This window comes from Elgaria multicarinata, chromosome 13, assembly GCF_023053635.1.
Source record: "Elgaria multicarinata webbii isolate HBS135686 ecotype San Diego chromosome 13, rElgMul1.1.pri, whole genome shotgun sequence".
NCBI lineage: Eukaryota > Metazoa > Chordata > Lepidosauria > Squamata > Anguidae > Elgaria > Elgaria multicarinata.
The window spans coordinates 13,306,422-13,326,284 of NC_086183.1; positions in this window are offsets into that span (position 1 = coordinate 13,306,422).

Here is a 19,863-nt window from a genome sequence, read left to right on the forward strand (position 1 = left end):
AGGCATCGGAATTTGATGACTTCATGAAAAGGACCCGCAAATATCTGTGAGTGACCAGTCATGAGCATGCAAATAAATCACTCGACTGGAGAAGCTCCTGGACAAGGGCAGTAAGAGCTACAAGCTACAATAAGCTGTAAAAAAAAATTATTTTGGTATTTTGGTCCCACCCCTTTTCGTCTTTGGAACCACCCACCACTGGAATGCAGCCCTCAATTTCTCTGGAATGGAGTTCTGCCCTCAGACTGAAAGGTTCAACACCCTGACCTTCTAGAAAGGTTTCCAGAATGGCATGCAATGATCAGAAATAAGACAGTGCTGGAGTTCTAAGAACATCAGAAGAGCCCTGCTGGATCAGCCCAAGGGTCTATCTAGTCCAGCGCTCTGTTCACACAGTGGCCAACCAGCTGTCGACAAGGGACCCACAAGCAGGACCTGGTGCAACAGCACTCTCCCACCCATGTTCCCCGGCAACTAGTGAACACAGGCTTACTGCCTCTGATACCAGTGTTTTCTTTCCCATGTGAGAATATCTCATGAACTAAAACAAAATTGGGAATATCCCTGACTCCCCCTAAGTTGGGACATCCCACTTACTATTTTATCAGGCCGAAACCACATATTACGAGAAATTGGAACCTGCCAATGCTTTCTAAGCAGTGGCCGTTGAGCCACCAGGAATGCAATGGTTTCCCAAGGTCTCAGGCAAGGAGTGAAGGTTTAGACAGAAAAAAGTCCCTCAACTTCCAGTGTGCCCCAGCTATTTATTTATTTTTTGTCTAATCGTGCATAAGATTGTGCCCTAAATCTTTTAACAATATTTCTTTCTTTTTTTTCACCTCAGTGTGTTTTTTTAAAAAACAACAACCTATACACACCTTTTATGCAATCTAGCCTTTCCCCCCTTCACCTATGTCCAGTTTAATGTTTGTGGTGGGCCTTTAAAGGGGCAATTGTATGCACATTTAGACGGGGGGGGTCTTACAATTGTCAGCATTCCCCAGCCAGTTTGAAAAGTGGACTGACTGTCAGTAATTAATATGGCTGTTTGATAAAACTAGCAGAATGGTGCCATCAAGCATTTATACATTTTGAAAATAACTATGGCAACAGGAAAAGGCCGACTGAACAGTTATTCCGTTAGTCACATCAGTCACCGGTATCACATCCAAAAACTATACAGAAAAACTTCAGAAACTCGGCCTACCAAAATACATCCACACCAACATCCAGAAAGCAGTCATAATTAAAATATGCTCAATTGTCAGGATATTCCTGAATCTGTAAAAGATACCATGACTTGGCAAAGCCCGTCATGTCTGGCTAGAAAAAAATGCTATGAGCAAGAAAGAGATAATAATAATAAATCCTGATCTAGTGCAGTGTTGTGAGGTTTCTTACAGCGAAGATTTTGAATTTCTGTTAACGGTGTAACACAGCTTCCCTGCTGCCTCTCTTTCTCTGACAGGCACTAGATCTTGTGAACAGATGAGTTTGCATGCTGCTTCCCGCACAAAGAAAAACTACCGTTCCCAGCATGCAACAGGACTTGCTGATCTAAGCTACAGCCCCCTTTACCTGTTACTGCTTGCAGCTCTGGCTACGTTTTCTCCAACAGCAGAGACAGGTAGATTGCATCAGCCAGAGATGTGTGTGTTTTTAAGCCTGCCTCCAAACAAGAGGAAGGATCGGGGGACTTTGGGAATGGCTGGGAAAGGTTGGATGGCTGTATGGTCCTATCAGCCTGGTGGGTGATCTTCTAGATAGTCATAGCTGCTACTTGCCTTGTCCTCTTGTAAGGAACTTGGGCTGAGAAATTTCCAGGGGGGAAATGACTGAAGGCAGGGACAGCACTGACTGAAGGCAGGGAATGGCACCCTGCGATTCCTGCAAACGATGTGCCTGCCCATCACTGGGGTTTGCATGAATCCCACCGTTGATGCTGAAGAAGGCATCCAGTCTGCCAGGGATGCTCGACAAAGCGCCACCCACCGGGACCTGGGAAAGAATCAGGCAATGTCTCAGGGCCACCAGGACCCTGTGAAGTGGGACAGACTCCATAGCCGAGGAGAAAAGACCCGAGGAGAAGCAATGGACGCCTTGGCCCAAGCACTTCTCAGCTGCATCCCCCAGTGCCCCAATCTGTCAGGAAATGGCCGGGAAAATGGAGAGTCATCGAAAGTGGCAACATTGGAGCTGCACCAGCTGCTGGTGCTCCTGCTGAGACTGTCCGGAAGTTGCCTTTTCGAAGACCTCCAACAGCGATGCTCGCAAATGCTCCGAGCTGCCCAGGTAAGCTTATGGGTAGGCAGGCTGGATACAGTTTGATGGCAGCAGAAATGTCAGCGTGCAACAACAACCAAGGTCTTCTAAAACACTGGTCTCCAATGTATGGGTCAGCCTGACCAAAGTGGGTCATCAACAGCAGCATTATCACCATTCAAAAGCATAGTAAACCAAATCCAAAACATAAAACATGGGTCCCCCCCCCCCCCCCAATATATGTCTGGGCTAAAAGCAGGTCTCAGGTCTGAAAAGGTTGAAGGTGACTGTTCTAAACGGTCTACGTAAAAAAATGAGCTTGGGTTCTTTGGTTCACAGCACATGGTTTCTGTAAAAATCACTACTCAAATGAGAAAAACTGATCCAAGGCAGAACCCTATCTGGAAATGATGCCTTTCGAGCCAGGAACCCTGTCTCCTTAATTGAGATGTGTTTGAGGTGGACAGTAGTTACTCAGGGCCAAGAGGCATTCTCCACGTGGTAAGAGGCATTCCCCGATTTGTTATTGTTCCAAAATCTGACAGGGCCTGTAGCCTAGAACTGTGGGTGGGGAGTCCTTCCAGTCTTAGCTCAGAATTAAGCCTGCAAATCCTCAGCTTCACTATATCACAATTAGAGATTATATTCTATATTGTCCACACACTAGCTATATTTGCTGCCCAGCCAGAATAGCTAGAAATTTGCTAAGGAAAAGAAAGAAAGATTCCCAAAATGTTGCCTACTTTGACCAGTACCAATTTATCTATTTGCACAGTGTGCTCAAGAAATCACATAGCCCTTAATATCATCATACTCTCAGTAGAATATCAGGACTAGAACAATGGAAAACAACAGGGCTACTTTGTTCCCCTCCTTCTAATGGTAGATATATATCCGGGGTCAGGCCTGGAAAATTCTCAGCAGTGTTCCCATGCAGGGAAGAAAGTAGCAACCATTTCATGTATCCCCTGCACAAGGGAATGTGTGAACCGGTAACAAAACTGACTGCAAATGTCCTTATGTAGCAAGGATAATATTTCTAATCCCGGCCTTCCTCAACCTGTTGCCCTGCAGCTGTGTTGGACTACAATCCCCATCAAGCCCCAAGCAGCATGGTCAGTGGGGATATGGAAATTGTAGTCCAACACTTCTGGAAGACACCAGACTGGGGAAGGCTGTTCTGGTTAAATAGTCCTGATACATCAGCTGTCCCCTTCTTTTGCCTTTTTAATTTATTTTATTTTCAACACCATCTCTATGCTGTGTTAAAATGTTGTTAGGGTGAGTCGCAGGAGCTGTCGGACTTCAGAATTTAGCTCCCTCTGGAGCAGTGGTTTCCAAAGTGGGCGGTACTGCCCCCTTGGGGGGGGATTGCACAGGGGGCATTAAGAGGCAAAGGGGTGGCAGGGGGCACTCGAGGTGGTCTTTTCCAAGAAGCGCCTCTCCAGAAGGTCTTAAAACCCAAGGACATTTTATGGGAGAAGGTAGTTTGGTCCCAAGCCATATAAGGGAAGAATCCACACACATATTAATACCATTTAAGAAGAGTCCTTTTAACAGTGAATTGAAATGTTTCAAAAGCACCAAAACCTTAATGAAGAGACATACCCTGCTTGGTGTGCCCTGCCACGCCGGCTGCAAAACAGAGGCGTTCGCTCTCTTTTCCCTCCCTCCCTTGGCAAGCCTGCAGTGGGTGCTTTGGATTTTGAATAAATATTCAATTAATTGTTACTGTTTTGAATTTTATTGTTATTATCTTCCTTAGTGGGTCGTTGAAATCTGCTATTCTGAATAATGGTTTTTATAGGGTAGGGTAGGGGTCACTGGGCATGAGTTTGTGGAACCAAGGGGGCGGTGACCTGAAAATTTTTGGGAACCACTGCTCTGGAGGGTGTCATGAAGTTAAACTACTTTCTATTTATGTATTCTTTCAATACTTCATTAGGAATACTTACGTACCTCTTAATATAATCTCTAAAGGTGAAATCCTATGCATGTTTAAACAGAAAAAAGCCCTACGACAGAACATATAGAGTTGTGCCTTAAGCAGTTCATATCGTTCTGTGCCCACGAATGCACAACTGTGGGCCATTACCAATTGCAGGCTGAAAGTCAGCAGATGCCCAGTGGAAGAGTATTGTTCGGAGAAAAAACTTCAGCTTCTGGCTGTCATGCAACAGTTAAATAGATGTGTGTATGTCCATGGCCACACAGTCAGGGACCACATGTGGTCCTTGGGGCCAAAAAGGTTGCCCATCCCTGAGTTTAAGGCATAAAGCCGCTGGCAGGTGGGAGAATGTCTTTCTTTTCTGTAAGATATTTAAGCATTATAACAATTCCCAATGTGGTCGCTTGCAGCAAAAAGCATCTTGTGGCACCTTTAAAGATTAACAAATTTGTCCAGGCACAAATGTTTGTGGACTGTAGCCCACTTCATCCGATGCTTGGCATATTATGGAGAATTTCAGATTTTTGTACATTAGTACAAGTGGCAGTGGTGGGAACGGAGTTGTATACATTGAGCTCAGAAGGACATGAAATGCAGAAAGTACTAAGAGTGTCAAGAAAGTACTATGAGTGGTCAGTTACAGTGCAGCTGTTTCTAAAAGCACCAGCATCCTGTCCATAGGTAAGCCAATTAACACAGGAGATGTGATAAAAACCCTTTATCCCAATTCAAGCCTCTGGCGATAGAATTAAACCTGTGGATGAATTCTAATTCAGCAGTCTCGCTCTCCTCTCCCTTTGAAGATTGCTCCACAATGGCGCCTACACTGTACTCCTTTCGTCGCCAGCTGAAGACCTTTTTATTCACTCAGTATTTTAACACTTAATTTTAACTTAAATTTAAATTATACTGTTTTAACTCTGTATTTTAACCTTATATCAATTTTGCTGCGTGGTTTTATCCTGGTTGTGCTTTTTATACTGTATTTTGTATTTGTGTTTTTAACCTGTTGGTTGTTTTATGATGGTTTTAATTTTTGTGAACCGCCCAGAGAGCTTCGGCTATTGGGCGGTATAAAAATGTAATAAATAAATAAATAAATAATAAAATGGCCCAAACTATGCACATTGCCTCAATAGGGAGCTATTTCAGCAATTAGGGCAGCATCTCCGCTCTTCCAGCTGGGATGGGGTGGGGTGGAGATGCAGTTGATACTGCAGGTGGAAAAATCCACACGCTGCTTTTAAAATTCTCCGCTTGCCTCTGTTTCCTTTCTGTTTGGGTTGGAAAGATGAAAGGCTGAGCCGAGCCGATGGTTCCAGCAAGTCTAGCTGGTTCTTTTTTGATACCTGATCTTTAGCACAGACCATCTCACACACCCCTTGGCCTATTGTCCAAGAACAGCCTTTGATCCTAGAGGGCTAGGAGATAGGACCATGTGAGCTTGCCTCTATCAGATCCGTGTCTCATGCATGGGATAGGGATGGAGATGAGTTCCTACCCCTCCAGTTTCTGTGCTTTAGATTGAGGACGTTCACCCTCTAAGAAGCCAGCCAACGTGTCGGGTTTAGTGGCGTACTGGAACCAGGGTTTGCAGAACGCCACACCAGCACTGTTTTATTAGCAGGGGACCTGACAGTCATCTGCCATCCCCTGAAGGCTTCCCTGTTCCCTCTGAGCTTACCTGCAGTCCTGGAAATAGGGTGGGGTGGGGAATGCCTTTCCCCAACAACATTATATTATTCTATTTTGTAATGCAAAGTGTTTTGGGGGTGGCTTGATCTGGAATGGGCAAGTCAGAACAAATTGCTTTACAAAAGTCCTACCCTTGGTGCAGAGGATCAACTCCACAGCCTGGAGCAACAGTTAAGTGTACGCTGCATGAGTCTCTGATTTGTAGCACCTAACGCACAATTATTTATTTTATTATTACATTTATATCCCGCTTTTTTTTCCTCGAAGGAACCCAAGGCGGCATACATAATCCTGCTCCTCTCCATTTTATCCTCACAACAACCCTGTGAGGTAGGTTGGGCTGAGAGTCTGTGCCTGGCCCAAAGTCACCCAAGTGGGCTTCCACGACTGAGTGGGGACTAGAACCCAGATCTCCCGACTCCCAGTCCAACACTCTAACCACTACACCACACATGCATCTAAACAATGTTGGAACTCTTCTAAGGAAGGGCAGGACGGTGGAGATTCTCACACACGGCAACATTTATCACCACACAGTTGGTGAGGTTAATGGGCCATCAACTCAGTTGTCCAAGGTCTTCAAGCACGAAAGCTGTGCAATGATAACGAAGGGTTGGCTCCAAATTTATTTATTTATTTATTACATTTCTATACCGCCCAACAGCCGGAGCGCTCTGGGTGGTTCACAAAAATTAAAACCATTCAAAGTGAGCGGCACACAGGGAAATCCCCTTGTTATCTGTGATAACATATCGTAGAGAATATGGGGATTCTTCTCCAACACTCCCTTCACAATTTATTTATTTATTTATTTATTTATTATATTTTTATACTGCCCAATAGCCAGAGCTCTCTGGGCGGTTCACAAAAATTAAAAACATTCAAAGTATAAAACAAAACCATAATATAAAATACAATATAAAAGCTCAACTAGATAAAAACAGCAGCAATGCAAAATTACAAATTTAAAACACCAAGTTAAAATTTATTAATAGACTGTTAAAATGCTGGGAGAATAAAAAGGTCTTCACCTGGCATCTAAAAGCATATAATGTAGGTGCCAAACGAACCTCCTTAGGGAGCTCATTCCACAGCTGGGGTGCCACAGCAGAGAAGGCCCTCCTGACTTCCCTGAGATGAATTCTGACTTCCCTGAGAGGAAGGGCTCTTTCTGAGCAATTTTCTGCCCAATTTCCAGGGATTCCCCTTTACCCCCTCCAACACGCCACTGCTCACCCCATTCAGCGGGGTGTCCTGACACTTTGTGCAGCATTTTCAGGGAACTGAAGGGGTGCTGGGTGATGAAGGGACAAGGAAGTCCATTTCCGCCAGTTCAGTTGATCCAGCATCAAACCAGATCCCATCCCCAGTCTTTTTGTGTTGTTTATATATGATAATTTAATGCATATAGGTTTAGTAAGGAGCTAAATTCTTTCTTTAAAAGGAATAGATGGAGGGGAGATAAAGAGAAATAGAAAGGAAGGGGGGGGAAATCCTTTCAAGTTTCTTAGGGCATGGCCCTATGCATGTTTAGACAGGGGGGGAAAGTAATGCAATTGGGAAAAGTCTTGACTGGGGAATGCTGGGAGTTATAGGAGTTATTTATGTCTAAACATGCATAGGATTGTTCCCTTAGAGTGTAATTGAGATGTTAGAGCATTACTCTACTCCCCCAGCCCTTACAGCCTACTTTCGGCTCTGTCTTTTACTTCCTTTACCTCCCTCCCTTTTTTCCATTATTATTATTATTATTATTATTATTATTATTATTATTATTATTATTATTATTATTATTATTATTATGCCTTTTGCACAATACTGGGCCTCAAGGCGGCCTTACAAAATTCAAAACATATACACTTTAAAACCTATGAGTAGAAATATACATAAGTTTAAAATGTATTCCAGTATTTAAACATTTAAAATACATGACAATTTTAAAAGTCCTTGGCATAGATGGAGGTCCAGATTATTTGCCAAAGTCCTGCCAGAACAAGAAAGTTTTTGCCTGCATCCGAAAGCACATCAAGGAGGAGCCAGTCTAGCTTCCCTGGGAGGAGAGTTCCAGAGCACTGGAGCAGCCACCGAGAAGGCCCTGTCCCGTGTTCCCACCAGGCAGCTACCTGTGATGGTGGTGGGACTGGAAAAAAGGGGCTTTCTTGGTTGCATCTCATTTTTCTTCTCTTCCATGTTCTTTACTTTGTTTTTGTCAATTAGCAAAATTTCCTAGGTAGGGGATAGAGAGATGATGCTTGTGAATTGGGAGGAAGTTGCATCAGCGGTTTGCACACTAGTGGTGGGGACTCAGTTCAGACTAAGGAAGCAAGCCTGGAGCAACAGTTACGCATACGCTGCATGAGTCCCTGATTTGCAGCACCTAACACACATGCACCTAAACAAGAATCATGCCCCTGAGCCAGCAAAGCCTGGCCTTCATGTGTGTAACTGCAGAGAAACTGTGCCAACGTGAGAACCTTCCTGACGCTTTTTTAGGAGTAGGATATTATTCCATTCCCTGCCAAGTGTGGGATGGGCAGTGCTGCGCAATGGGTGGAACTGACTCTCTTACGATGCCCGCTGAATTGTCTTCATAAACAATTGTATCATTCCCCAAAACGTTTGATGTGCCACTCCTGGGTTGCTTATTGGGATTGGAGGGGAAGGCAGCTTGGTGCTCTCTAGACGCTGGCTAGGTTTTATGGTACCCTCCAGATCTTTTAGACTATAACTCCCAAAATCCCTATTGACCATGTTGGCTGGCATTTACGATGCCATCCAGATGTTTTTGGACTACAATTCCCAGCGTCTCTGACCCTTAGCCATGCTAACTGGGTGTTAACTTGCCCTCTATATGTTTTGGACTACAGATCCCATAATTTCTGACTATTAGCCATGCTGGATTGGGTTTAAGGTGCCCTCCAGACGTTTGTGGCTACAGCACCCAGGATCCCTGACCATTGGCCATACTGGCTGGGGTTTACGGTGCCCTCCAGATGTTTTTGGACTACAACACCCAGCCACAACCTCCGAACAATAATCCCCCTCTCAAAGCTGCTATTCGCTCCAGGAGGAAATTTTCCACTGGGAGGATTTATGTTGGAACAACAGAGGAGGGGAGGAAGAAAGGGTTAAACCCCCTCCCAGCATGCCATGGTCCCGATCCTGATCAGCCCTTCCCACCCAACACCTGCAATTTACCATTTTATTTTATTTTTTTAAAAAGCATGCATCCGACAAGTGATGCATTTTGCTTGCATTCCAGCATTAAGGTAGCCAGCCCCTCTGCAACTCCTAGTGTGGCCACCGTGCCTGATGCAAGAATATGAGGACGTGCTAGACTTTTCGTTCCTTTTTCCTCCCTTGCTTCAACTGGCTGGATCAGGGTTCTGGCGGTGTATTCCTTCTGCTTTCCTCTGCTTCCCACATTCACTAGAACAGATTATGGGCAAGCGTGCCCCTGAGAAAGTGGAGTGGATTGAGAAAAGTTGGCTCTCTTTTATTAAGCAAGCAGACGGGGAGAAGGGGACAACCCTATATCCCTTTACACTGCATTACATCCAAGGCCGGCCCTACCCTCAGGCAGCTGCTTCGGGGAGCAGCGAGCAGGCCAGGTTATTTGAAGGAACGCCTCCTCCCATATGTACCTGCCCGGACCTTAAGATCATCTACAGGGGCCCTTCTCCGGGAGCCCCTGCCAAAGGAAGTGAGGCAGGTGGCTACTAGGAGGAGGGCTTTCTCCGCTGTGGCACTCCGGTTGTGGAATGAGCTCCCCAGAGAGGTCCGCCTGGCGCCTACACTGTACTCCTTTCGTCGCCAGCTGAAGACATTTTTATTCTCTCAGTATTTTAACACTTAATTTTAACTTAAATTTAAATTTTACTGTTCTCTGCATTTTAATCTTATATCAATTTTGCTGCGTGGTTTTATCCTGGTTGTGCTTTTTATATTGTATTTTGTATTTGTGCTTTGAACCTGTTGGTTGTTTTATTATGGTTTTAATTTTTGTGAACCGCCCAGAGAGCTTTGGCTATTGGGCAGTATAGAAATGTAATAAATAAATAAATAAATAAATAAACGAGCAGGGTTGGAGGACAGAGCAGTGCGTGCCACACTGCCTGCCTTGCATCCTCTACCCCTAAGGCATCCCGCTGACCTCAGGTGTGCTGTTGTCATTGTTGAAATAATGTTCATCTACCAGTCTGGTCGGCTTCTGTACCTGGAAAGGTAGGGACAGAAGCGTCATCACATCATTAGCCTCAGGTGGCAAATGTATTCTGCCAGCCCTGAGTGGCAGTTGAGCTGAGATACCTGGAATTGTTGCTGCCTGAGAAATAGGAGGGGTGCACAGACCAGCCCCCCTTCTACATTGGGCCCAGAGCACCCAAAATAGCATCGCTCTGGAGCATTATGGGAAATTAAAATGGCGCCCTGTGTCCCATTCCTCCCCACCCTGTGCTTTAAGTGTCTGGTGCTGACCCTGAGCCTCTGTGGAAGTAACGCTTGGCATTTCTCTCCTCGCCCTGTACAAGGGTTCAACAACAACAGACTGATAATTTTAGCAATATTGTGGCGTGCGCTCTTAGGCCTTTGAGGAAAAGCAACCCTGGTGTAAATTTATACTGCTGCTGCTTCATCCTCAAAAGGCCCAACTGCCCCTCAAGCTGTCACTTCAAGCACCCCAAATCAACAATTTCCTCCTCCTCTCTCTCTTCCTCCTCTCTCTCTCTCTCCTCTGTCCTCAGGCTAATGAACCCAAACGGAGAGGCAACCGCCTTCCCCTGGACATCTGGCCCTTTTTGTGAGATGGGAATAGGATCAAGGGAGCTTCCCAGAGGGGAGAATGGGTCTTTAAGGGTGAAGCCAGCTGGCAGCTGAGGACGGACCCTCTCTTCTCCTCCTCCAGCTGGGCTCCTCAGTTTGATGGGCAGCAAAGAGTATTAAATGCTGTCACTTTGGGGTCAGCCTGTTCACCATATTTGGGGGTAGGTAGGGCATTTATTTTCTCTTTGGTTCAGAATGGCTGGTGAAACCAGCTAGAGGTTATTTTGCACTGAGTGTATAGCTTGGCTCATGTGCTAGTAGGAGACATAGATACAGATAATATTAAAAAGAGGAAATGCATCACCAAAAAAAGCGGACACCTATTTGCATGAAACCTTCATACGATAATTTATGTGTATAGATGCAAATTCAGAAATAATCATAATTTAAACTGAAATACAGTGCATCTCACCAGGTTAACCCACAGAATAAACCAACGTCAGCATTTTTGGGGCCACTGCTGATTTCAGCCCTGCTCCCTCCCCCCTTTTCATTATTTTTCTTTTTAATTAAGTGTCCCAGAGAGAAGACACAGTGGGAAAGACTGTGACCAAGTGACCTATCTGCCTTCCTGTTCAGTTTGCTGTTCAGGTGTGCACGGCGGATGGGCAACCGTTCTTATGGTCCTTTCTCTTTAAACCAGAATTGGACAGGGCAGCATTTCAAATGGAGGATGGTTTTCTTTCTGGCGGCCGTTTGGGTAGAAAAGGGGCCATAGCTCAGTGGCAGAGCATCTGCTTTGCATGCAGAAGGTCCCAGGTTCGATCCCCAACATCTCCAAGTAGGGCAGGGGAAAACCCCGCCCAAAACCCTGGAGAGTAGGGATGTGCTCCGCTTCTCTTCGGTTCAGAGAAGCAGGAGCGAGGCGACCTAATTCGCCTCCGGAAAAGGCGGAGGCGAAGAGAGTCAGGGGGGCTGCGGATCGAAGAGGATCGCCTCAATCCGGAGCTTCGCCTGCAGGTAAGTGGGGGGGGAGGGGGACTCATCTGGCGCTGCCAGCGCCACCATCCATGCGGCGGTGGCAGCGGCAGCGCAAGGTAAGGGAGGAGGGACGCTTACCTGCCTCCATCGCAGGCTTCAATTGAGGCCCCGGTTGAAGGCAGAAGTGAAGGCCGAGGCCACGAAGCAGATTGGGGGGTCCGTGCACACCCCTACTGGAGAGCTTCCCATGGCTCTGGTCCATTAAAAGCTTTTTGTGTCACAACGCTGAACATGCAGGCCATGTGTCTTCACCATCAAGTCTTTCATTGCCAGTGTCAAGGGCATTTGGCAAGGGCCCACACACCAGCAGGGCCCCACTGACAGCTGCCTGGACGTCCTCTCCCTCGCCCCCATTGCAGCCTACTTGTTCACCTGCCCTCTCGCTCTAGCCCAGACAGCAATGGTGGTGTCAAAGAGGAGCAGGAGATATCCACGGCCTGCTTGCTCACTTGCTCTCTGCCTGTCAAGCAAGAGGTCGCAATGATGAGGATGAGGAGACAGAGGAGCTGTTTACAGTGGCAATGAGAAGGTAGACCCACTGAAGGAGGGTGTCTTGCCCAAGGCCGCTCAAGAACCTGGAGCCAGCACTGAAGTGAGTCCCCCAACACACACGCCATCTGGAGATCGCGAAAGCTTGCACATTTTGCGGTGTGTGTGTGTGTGTGTGATCATTCAGTTAGCCTAAAAAGGGGTATTTGTGTCTTTGTATTGACTTTGTATTGAGCAGGGCTCAGTCCTGGGCCCAGAGCTCTTCAACATTTTTATTAATGATTTGGATGAGGAGGTGCAGGGAACGCTGATCAAATTTGCAGATGACACAAAATTGGGTGGGATAGCTAATACCCTGGAAGACAGAAACAAACTTCAAAGTGATCTTGATAGGCTGGAGTGCTGGGCTGAAAACAACAGAATGAAATTTAATAGAGATAAATCCCAAGTTCTACATTTAGGAAAGAAACCAAAGGCACAGTTACAAGATGGGGGATACTTGGCTCAGCAATACTACAAATGAGAAGAATCTTGGAATTGTTGTAGATCGCAAGCTGAATATGAGCCAACAGTGCAATATGGCTGCAAGAAAGGCAAATGCTATTTTGGGCTGCATTAATAGAAGTATAGCTTCCGAATCACGTGAGGTACTGGTTCCTCTCTATTCAGCCCTGGTTAGGCCTCATCTAGAGTATTGCGTCCAGTTCTGGGCTCCACAATTCAAGAAGGATGCAGACAAGCTGGAGCGTGTTCAGAGGAGGGCAACCAGGATGATCAGGAGTCTAGAAACAAAGCCCTATGAAGAGAGACTGAAAGAACTGGGCATGTTTAGCCTGGAGAAGAGAAGATTGAGGGGAGACATGATAGCACTCTTCAAATACTTAAAAGGTTGTCACACAGAGGAGGGCCAGGATCTCTTCTCGAACCTCCGAGAGTGCAGGACACAGAATAACGGGCTCAAGTTAAAGGAAGCTAGATTCCAGCTGGACATCAGGAAAAACTTCCTGACTGTTAGAGCAGTACGACAATGGAATCAGTTACCTAGGGAGGTTGTGGGCTCTCCCACACTAGAGGCCTTCAAGAGGCAGCTGGACAACCATCTGTCAGGGATGCTTTAGGGTGGATTCCTGCATTGAGCAGGGGGTTGGACTCGATGGCCTTGTAGGCCCCTTCCAGCTCTGCTCTTCTATGATTCTATGATTCTATATGGATTTTGGAACAATAAACGTGTTTGCTTTTAAGATGCCACCGGACTTTGGAGTTTTTGTGTTTTGCTATGACAGCTGCAGATAATCGGAAGATTTAGTCACAGCCATTCACAGAGAGCAGTTTGAACTGGCAATAACAAAATCTTCCTAGCTAGCTTGGGCAAACCCTTGTTGAGCCAGAGTTGTGCAATGGGGAAGCTCGGTTAAAAATAGTTCTTAGGTGCGTGCTGCGTGCGCCCTGCTGCTAATAAGTCAACATGTGGGGTGGGACAAGTCTGGTTAAGCCAGACCACAAGTTTCCTCTTCTTCCCCCTCCCCACGTTGCCAGGTCATTTGCCCAGGTTGGCTGAGGAGCCGCCTTTCTCGGCCAATGACGGCTATGCCTTATGGCTCTCCTGCCCGCTCATTGGCTGTTCCGGGAAGTGCACTAAGGCAAGGTGCAAAGACATGCTCCTCTCATTGGCAGACTTCTGATTCACTACGAAGGAAGCTGTTGCTGGGCAAAGGAAAAAGGAAAAAGCTGGGATGGGTGGGTTGTTGTTTTGTGGTGTGTGTGTGTGTGTGTGTGTGTGTGTGTGTGTGTGTGTGTGTGTGTGTAGCTATTTCTGTTTTCAGGACTTTGCTGCATGGAACTCTTCAAATCCAAAGCTGACATTGCTATCTGATGCTCTGCTCTGGATTTTAACCCTCCTTTCTTGTTGAAATGAAGTGGAAGCTGAAACAGCAGCAGTCTGTGTGTCTGTGTGTTTTTTCCTAACTGGAGTTTGTTTTGTTCTTAAATGCATTATTTCATCCACTAATAACTGGTAAAAGAGAGAAGTGGCATTTCAAGAGACATGCAGCCCACCCTCCTTCATGTTTATGGGGAAGTAAATCCCGCTTGCTTTATACACTGGGGCTTAGCATCTGTCCCTTTGCTACCTGGCCTATACACGTTCATGATGAAATTCGGTCCCACTGAAATGAATGGGAATTACTGTTGAGTAAACAAGGCACAGGATTGGGCCACACACCGCTGCAATTTGATCCACGTTTACGCCAGAGAGACAGTTGCTTTCTGACAAAGGGTGCAATCCTACACATGGTTAGACAGAAAAAAGACTGCCAACTCCCTGGGAAATGATAGAAGTTGTAGAACTTTTTGTCTAAACATGCATAACAAACAGGATATACATGCATTCCTGCTTAAAAGGAGCAAACATCTCCTATATCGGTCTTGTTTTTAGTGACCAGAAGCAGTTTTAAATGAAGCGAAGGACAAACCGGACATGATGTGCAAGAACTACTGGTTTCCCACAACAATGCTTTCCTCCTCCCTCCCAATCCCCTTTCCTTTTGTGTCATGTCTTTTAGATTGTAAACCTGTGGGCAGAGACTGTCAAGAAATACTTTTGTAACTCACTGTGAGAGCCTTTTTTAGCTGAATGGCGGGATAAAAATGCATAAATAAATAAATAAATAAATAAATAGGATTGTGCCCCAGAAAATGCAAAGGACAGTGAGAGTTGCAGCTGCATGAGTTCCTGTTTCCCCCCCCCCTCCCTGCGTAGACAGGTTTGTCTGTAAATCCAGCTCTGCACCCATGTCTCTCAGTTCCTTCTTTTTCTTCCCCAGGTGTCCATTTTGCTTCACTTCTGCCCTCTTCTTCCCCCACCTCCACTTCTTCTACTCCTTGCTGAGTTCAGCATCAGCAAGAACACACAAGGCTTTCACTCTCCCACCAATTGACCCAACAAACCATCTCTCCCCCCTATTGCACCACAACTCACCCCATTCATCAGGCTCCCAGCACCTCTGTGTAGCAGTTTCAGGGGGCTGGAGGATTTGCCATGTTAGGAAACATCAAAAGGCAGGGCTTGCAGTAGGTGGATCTCAGTGATGGAAAAACTAGAATGTCCGTTTCCTTTGACATGCAAGCACACGCACACGCACCCCCTCTAGGAACACACACCCCCGGAGCCCACCCGAGGACACCTGGAAAAGGTGAATGGGCACATAAGCTGGGGGTGGCTGGGTGGGTGAGTAGCTGGATGTCCCTCACTAGAAGCTCCATTAACCCCGTGCAAGTGGCACGAAGGTGACTTCCAAGGCCCTTTCTTGCCAGACGATATTGATTGAGTTAATCCTGCCGAATCCACTCCACTGATTAACTGCCCGGACAACACCATAGGTCAGTTTCATTGAAACTGACCAGTCAAACCCAGCCAAGTCCTTACAACTGCCCCCTAGCCACCTCACCAGAAGGGGAGGGGCTACAGACACAAAGCACATGGCAATCTCAGCTGCAATTCCCCTTCTGACCACTGCGCCGTGTGACCCTGCCTTTGCTGCTTGAGTGCCAGGTCATCACCTATTCTCGAGAATAAACGTTTGGTGCCCAACGCCTTATTGCCTGGGATCTTTCGTGAGTGTCTCAATATTGGATTTGAATGCAACATCAGGGTTCTAGTAAAAAATGTAAATCCCATAAGGCTGGGCACTTCAGCTTGGGAAAGGCTGGTGTAGCCAAATCCCCATCACATTTTTAGTTTTCTCTCCCAGTCTTTCTGTTTTTCTCTCTCCTTAGCAAATGTGGTGCTGCTGGTGTGTTCCACCTTAAGACAGTCCAAGACATTCTAGTCACATCCCAACAAAGTGATTGAAAATGAATGCTTTAGACGTCAATCCTCTAGACAATTACCTGGGAGTAAGTTATTTCTGAGTAGACACATATAGTTTTAGACTGTTGAAGAGTGTATTGAAGGGAAGGGAAATGGCTCAGTGTAACAGTGCATGTTTTGCATGCGAAAGGTCCCAGGCTCAATCCTAGCACCCTCAGCCAAAATGAACTTGGACAGAAGTGCCAGGAAAGCAAACCCCCCACCCCTCAGTGGACAGTCCTGGGCAAGATGAATCATGGATTCCGTCAAAACAACTTTGGAGCAGAATATTTGGTTGTACACCACACAGAGCAGTTGAGATATCACAAAGACGTCACTGATTGTACCCCTTCCTGGTGAACCCATCCCTTACTTTTGTCCTGTTTAGACTGCTACATTGTGCTTTGCATGGGGCTGCCCTTGAAGAGTGTTCAGAAATGACAGCTAGTGCAAAATGCAGCAACCCAATTGCTTTCTGGTCCCTACTGTTAGCTTATGATCTACTTTGGAGACTTGGCTCTATGCCCTACACCAAGAAATACTAGCTTGGTGGGAATATGGGACATGATCTTTTCTGTGGCAGCTTCCTAGTTGTGGAACTCCCTCCCTAGGGCAGTTAGACTGGCTCCGTCATCTGAAAGGATCTCAGAAATCATCTAGTCCAACCTCCTGCTTAATGCAGGGTGCAACTACAGCATCCTGACATAGAGCCATCCGGCCTCTGCTTAAATACCTCCAGGGACAGAGAACCCACCACCTTCCGAAGCAGTCTGTTCCTCTGACAAACAGCCCTCACTGTTAGTAAGTTTCTCCTAATGTTTAATTAAAATCTGCTTTCCTGCCATTTCCAGTCATTGGTTCTAGTCCTGTCCTCTGGAGCAACAGAGACCAAATCTGCTCCATCTTCTGCCTGAGAGCCCTCCAGATATTTGAAGATGGCTCTCACGCCTCCTCTTAATCTTCTCTTGCCCAGGCTAATCCTACCCAGCTCTTTCAACCATTACTCATAGGACTTGGTTTCCAGACCCTTCACCATCCTGGTTACTCGCCTCGTCAACGTCCTTCTTAAAATGTTTGTTGCTTTCGGGGCCAATGTTAGTCACAACAACAACTCACACCTAATTTTATCAATATGGTTTATAAGTCAATTCAGAAGGGTTTCTCTTTTTTTAGCACTGTTTACTTTGATAGCCAATTTATGATTCTGGATCTGTGCTTTGAGCCTTCAAGGAACAAATGTTATTTGAACAGTGCTAATCTTTTCCCCGCCCTCTCCTGCCCTTGTTTTTCCTCTTACTGCAGTTGTTTTGCACATTCCAGAAAGGAGATTGCCACTTGTTCAGTCTATGTTTGTTTTCTTAACTCATCTCAGAAACTGAAGAGAAGAATAGACACCTATGTTGTTTGTTACTCACAGACAAATTCTGTTCCTGGCTTAGTCATACCAATGAAATAGGGAGAAGACAATTAACATTTAAAGCAACAGCTGTCCAGCAGCCTTAAATGCAGTTCTGAGCTCGAATAGTTACAGCTCAGTGCTTTGCATGTTTACTCAAGAGTAGGCTCTACTCTGTTCAGTGAGGCTTGGTATTAGGGAAGCATGCACAGGACTGCAGCTGTAGCTGCATAAGGCTGCAATCCTAGATATACACTTACCTAAGGATAAGTCTGCCACGACACAGGCTCTGAACACCAGACCTCCCGTCTGCCACCACTTCTTATGGGGCGACACAGGCTCTGAACACCAGACCCGGCCGAGGCTACTCCCTGCTCAAGCCAAGCACCACCGCTTGATACCCTGAGGCAAGGGATAAAAACCCACCTTCCTCCAAACTATGTGGAGAAAGGGGTTTAAAATGGAGAAGGATTTTAATATATATAATAATGCGCTGTGAGTTATATCTGCTTAGGTGAATGATTGTCAGAGTGGGTGCTGAATGTGTAAGCTTAAGATGATAAACGCCAAACAGACACGTGGGATTTTTGTGGTAGTTTTAAAACAAACAATCAAAATTTATTTTTAAAAGTTCATAAGCTTTGTTTCAAATAACATTTAAAAACCTTTTTGAAACCTTCTATACAATCCGGTCACTCTCACATTCACGCTTTCCTTTCTCTCACACAATCACTCTTGAACTTTATTATCAGTATTAATATACTTCCACTACGTGCACACCACACTCTAAAGACACCACTCACTACACTGACTCTCAAATTTCCCAGAACTTAAGTACCATAAATACAGAGAGCACTACAGACTCTACGAGTACCTAACAAGTCCCCCCGAAAAGTCTTCTCAATCCCCTCAGTCCTTCCCTTATATATCACTCCCCCCCCCTCCCAAGACATTCTAACTCAGGCCAACATTCTAAAATCCACAGACTTACAAACTGCAGACATACATTTGGAATTGACTTCTGGGGTGTAACGCCACAAAGTCCCATTGCACTCAATGGGACTCAAGTTCTGAGTAATGCACAGCATTGTGCCACAATGCCGCACTAAAGTCGGTGGAAGTGAGTTTTGAGTAACAACGCCTATGGTCGGCCTGTGCCGTTTAAGGCTTTGAGATGTCAAGAGTAACCCAGGGCGGAAATCATTCATTCAGAAGCCATGGCCCCATGGAATAAAATGGTCTTTACAGGGCATGAACATGCCTGCAGTGTGAGACCATGTGGGCAAAGGCCCTGTCAATCATCGGTCACTGCACTCTGATCATGGTGGGGACAGAACCAGACCTCTGCTAAAGATCTTAACCAGTGAGCGGGACTCTATAGGAAAAAGAACAGCTCTTAAGATACCCCGGGCCCAAACTGCATGGGTTTTTAAAGTAATGACTGTAAAGACTGAGCATGGTTTTCTGTGAGCCGTTAACACCGGATTTAGCACGGACTCAAGCCAGGACAAAGAGGACTCACAAACTGTAAAGCAGAAGGTTTTATTAAGATGAAGGGTAGGGTAAATACGTGGGAAGAATAATGAAAAGTAACTTGAAACATACATCGTATATATATAAAAAAAAACCAGTAATGCTTAAAACAATAAAAAACTGTTGCTACTTACTTGCAGGTAGGGCTTTGCACCCTTCATTCTGGTTCTCTCCACATCCTTTGGGAAAGCAAGATCAGAATACTTTGATTAACAAACTTGCTAAAAGTGGGCTAGATGGAACAACTATTAGGTGGATCCACAGTTGGCTACAGAATCGGACTCAAAGAGTGCTTATCAACGGTACATTCTCAAACTGGGGGGTGGTAACCAGTGGGGTACCACAGGGCTCAGTCCTGGGCCCAGAGCTCTTCAACATTTTTATTAATAATTTGGACGAGGAGGTGCAGGGAACACTGATCAAATTTGCAGATGACACAAAATTGGGTGGGATAGCTAATACCCTGGAAGACAGAAACAAACTTCAAAGTGATTTTGATAGGCTGAGTGCTGGGCTGAAAACAACAGAATGAAATTTAAAAGGGATAAATGCCAAGTTCTACACCTAGGAAAAAGAAACCAAATGCACAGTTACAAGATGGGGGATACTTGGCTCAGCAATACTACAAACGAGAAGGATCTTAGAATTGTTGTAGATCACAAGCTGACTATAAGCCAACAGTGTGATGTAGCGGCAAAAAAAAAAAAACTATTTTGGGCTGCATTAACAGAAGTATAGCTTCCAAATCATGCAAGGTACTGGTTCCCCTCTATTCAGCACTGGTTAGGCCTTATCTTGAGTATTGGGTCCAGTTCTGGGCTCTACACTTCAAAAAGGACACAGACAAGCTGGAGCATGTTCAGTGGAGGGCAACGAGGATGATCAGGGGTC